This window comes from Heterodontus francisci, chromosome 5 (genome assembly GCF_036365525.1).
Source record: "Heterodontus francisci isolate sHetFra1 chromosome 5, sHetFra1.hap1, whole genome shotgun sequence".
NCBI lineage: Eukaryota > Metazoa > Chordata > Chondrichthyes > Heterodontiformes > Heterodontidae > Heterodontus > Heterodontus francisci.
In genome coordinates, this window is record NC_090375.1 from 62,311,653 (window position 1) to 62,315,845 (window position 4,193).

The following is a 4,193-nucleotide window of genomic DNA, read 5'->3' on the forward strand; positions in this document are numbered from 1 at the left end:
ACTGCCATGCAGCACGCCCAAGTAGACCAAGTTGCAAAGTGTTCCCAAGCCGCAGGACAAAGTCGACACAAAACTCTCAGCCAGCCAGGAGTCAAAGCTATCAGCTTCCCATCCCCAGACAGACGGCTTATCCATTACAGCATTGGCCCAGGCTGTGGAGAGCAGCTGGCCGTTCACAGTCCCACAGCACAGCGGCAGCAATGGCTAGGCCAAGGCCTGAGCGGCAAACCATCAGCAAGCACTTTTGTCACTTCCCTTCCGTAGCTCAGCTGCTGCGGCGCAGGACTGTAGAGGAAAGCAGAGCAAAATCATCCTTAGGCCGCTGCTTAAATTCACACTTGAAGGAGTATGTGCTTTTTTAGAGTAAGCGTGTAGTAAGCAGCAATTAGCTGAAGGTAGCGCTCTTAACTTGACAAGTCGATGGCTGCTCAACTTGTTGCCGCCAAGGCACGGGATCCCTCGTTTCCTGTCTGCAAACTGCCTGCACGCGACTGTTTCACTTCCGCAGTTTCATCTGCTGGCCAGCAGGGGTTCGTCTTTGCTCCCCCAGAATATATAATATTCCATAAAAATTTGCAACCCTTTTCTATGCAATGTACATTTGCAAAACACAGCAAAAATAGTGTTGGCGCATACAGCCCGAGGGGGTCTTACACAGGTGCCGGCCACTCGGTAAACTATGGCGGGAGGACCCCCTTACACAGTGGTCTTTCTCCATGGAGCCTTTGGAGCGGCTGCCCCAAGCTTTACTGCATCCCACAGCACGTAGTCCTGGACCTCGGAACGTGCCAGCGAGCGAAACTCAAGTCGTGGACAACTCTTTGCACTGGAAGAATTGGGATCGGAATTCCTCCTCCCCACCCCCACCTCCCGCCCCCCGACTGGACTTTAAAACTGGACTTTGTGGAGTATGGGGAAGGAACCCCAACCCTCACGGACAATAGTACTGTGAATGAGAGCCAAAACCTTACACAAAGCACACAGAGGCAGGCTGCATTCCGATGGATCAATTTCAAACATTCCAACATCACAACAGAACTGATAGTGTCAAAGGACTGGAATTTGGGACATTATCATAACAGTGACACAGCATAACTGCCGTCATGTAACACAATTAAGTAATTAGGGAGGCCATTCTTACAACTAACCGGCCCCAGGCCACAGCATTCACTCCTGTCGAGGCAGGAGAGAAACCTTTTCATGTATATCAGCTCTGGAGCCTGGAATACCTCACCCTGGTGGAGTTTATTGTTCTCGGTCATAGAAATAACATCAACATAAGTGGATCTGTCTGGACCAGGCAGGTAACTGACGAAAGAGATTAAAAGGCGCTAAGCGCTCACCATCCAGCAGGATGGCTCCAGGTGATGTGTTTATGATATTTCGATAAGGATCATCATGAAAAGGACAAGATCGAAGAGTTTGGCACTGCAGTCAAGAAGGAGGGTCAGGAAGAGTCAACCTGGCTCGTGGACCTACAAATTCTCACCTCATGGAGGATTGTAAGTTATCAGCCAAATGTGAGGGGTATTTGGGGCTGAGAGTTGAAAGCAATTTTAAGTGTGACAAAGAAATCCTGGGAGGGTTTGGGGTTTTGAATTGAGTGAGTTTGGGGCAGAAGTGTGGGCTTTTGCTTGTGGGTTTTCGGAAAAGGTGCGTCTTAAAAGTGGTGGTGACTTGTGTGTTTGGGTGGGAGCCGAGCTGAGCCGAGGTTAAATGGTGGAGGGATTTAAATCGGTCTAAGCAAGCAAGGTGTCGTGTGGCGTCCTTTACATTCGTTTCGAGGTCTTTGTACCAGGGTGTATCAGGGGGGTCTTAATAAAGAAGTTTACGGTTCCGCCCAACCCTGTGCCTGTGCAATTTGTCCTTTCTAAAATCCTAAAGAACCATCAGTAAGGGGGGTAAACAGGAGCAGGAAGCTCTCACAAAGAACGAGCAGCAGGTTTCAGGCAGACCAAAGTGCGCCTTTCAGCTAGTTGATGGTCCTCCAGCAAGAGTTGATGCTTACCTGGGGTGTGCGTCCAGTTTTTTTTTATTTCCAAAATATACTTTATTCATAAATATCTGTAAAAATTACATTGCCAAACAGTTTCCAAACAGCACCAAAAATACAAACATTGCAAGGGAGGTCAGTTTCCTTCAATACTGTCATGAGTTTCTTCCCAACCCTTCCGTTTCACAATTGTCATGTCAATTACAGTTTTACATTTACAGCAATTGAGAATATTAACGATACAGTTCGAGGGGTGCGTCCAGTTTGAGCAGCATGGCAGGCAAAACCTCAGCACTCACTGGAAAGCAAAAGAAGTCTTGTGTCAGTCAGACAGGGCTCTCGACTGCTCCCCCACACTCGTGGCGACTGCTAGTTTCCGCTCACCAGCTTTTCCTTGCGCCAGCTGGGGCTCTTCTGGGCTTCTTTCATGGTTATTGGAGCTGGCCGGTCCTGCCGCTGCTAACTTGCTGCTGCTGGAGGGACCTGCTGATTGAAGCAAAGCACTGACTGCGTTCAGGCAGCGAGCCAAGCCCAAGCCCAAGCCGCATTTCCCTGCAGCTCAAGGAGCAACTTGGAGACAGCTGCTATGGGGCTGTTGTGAAAGAATCTGGGCTCAGCAGTCTTAGCCAAGCTGGGGAATTAGCTCAAATGGTAGAGCGCTTGCTTAGCATGCGTGAGGTAGCGGGATCGATGCCTGCATTCTCCATTCTGCTTTTTCCTGGGCTCCAATCTTCACATTCAGCACTTGTGGCAACCAGCTGACAACGTCTTGCCTTGCGCTCCCATCTCCAGTGCTGGAGGCTGTCAAATGCTTTGCAGCACGGCAGCAAGCAAAGCGGCTGGATTTTGGCGCGCAACGAGAGCGGAAAGGTCAAGTGAGTGATGGCAAAAGAAAGCACAGTGGGCACACTGCCTTCTCTGAGGATCGAACTCAGGACCTTCAGATTATGAGACTGACGCGCTGCCTACTGCGCGAAGAAGGCACTGCCATGCAGCACGCCCAAGTAGACCAAGTTGCAAAGTGTTCCCAAGCCGCAGGACAAAGTCGACACAAAACTCTCAGCCAGCCAGGAGTCAAAGCTATCAGCTTCCCATCCCCAGACAGACGGCTTATCCATTACAGCATTGGCCCAGGCTGTGGAGAGCAGCTGGCCGTTCACAGTCCCACAGCACAGCGGCAGCAATGGCTAGCCAAGGCCTGAGCGGCAAACCATCAGCAAGCACTTTTGTCACTTCCCTTCCGTAGCTCAGCTGCTGCGGCGCAGGACTGCAGAGGAAAGCAGAGCAAAATCATCCTTAGGCCGCTGCTTAAATTCACACTTGAAGGAGTATGTGCTTTTTTAGAGTAAGCGTGTAGTAAGCAGCAATTAGCTGAAGGTAGCGCTCTTAACTTGACAAGTCGATGGCTGCTCAACGTGTTGCCGCCAAGGCACGGGATCCCTCGTTTCCTGTCTGCAAACTGCCTGCACGCGACTGTTTCACTTCCGCACTTTCATCTGCTGGCCAGCAGGGGTTCGTCTTTGCTCCCCCAGAATATATAATATTCCATAAAAATTTGCAACCCTTTTCTATGCAATGTACATTTGCAAAACACAGCAAAAATAGTGTTGGCGCATACAGCCCGAGGGGGTCTTACACAGGTGCCGGCCACTCGGTAAACTATGGCGGGAGGACCCCCTTACACAGTGGTCTTTCTCCATGGAGCCTTTGGAGCGGCTGCCCCAAGCTTTACTGCATCCCACAGCACGTAGTCCTGGACCTCGGAACGTGCCAGCGAGCGAAACTCAAGTCGTGGACAACTCTTTGCACTGGAAGAATTGGGATCGGAATTCCTCCTCCCCACCCCCACCTCCCGCCCCCCGACTGGACTTTAAAACTGGACTTTGTGGAGTATGGGGAAGGAACCCCAACCCTCACGGACAATAGTACTGTGAATGAGAGCCAAAACCTTACACAAAGCACACAGAGGCAGGCTGCATTCCGATGGATCAATTTCAAACATTCCAACATCACAACAGAACTGATAGTGTCAAAGGACTGGAATTTGGGACATTATCATAACAGTGACACAGCATAACTGCCGTCATGTAACACAATTAAGTAATTAGGGAGGCCATTCTTACAACTAACCGGCCCCAGGCCACAGCATTCACTCCTGTCGAGGCAGGAGAGAAACCTTTTCATGTATATCAGCTCTGGA

At 50.3% G+C, this 4,193-nt stretch overlaps 1 non-coding gene across 1 annotated transcript; it reads right to left on the reverse strand.

Moving 5' to 3' along the window:
* Positions 1-2,903: 2,903 nt before the first annotated feature.
* trnam-cau (transfer RNA methionine (anticodon CAU)) lies at positions 2,904-2,976 on the reverse strand. The gene has a single exon. It is a non-coding gene; the product is annotated as a tRNA-Met (tRNA).
* Between the last annotated feature and the right edge of the window lie 1,217 nt (positions 2,977-4,193).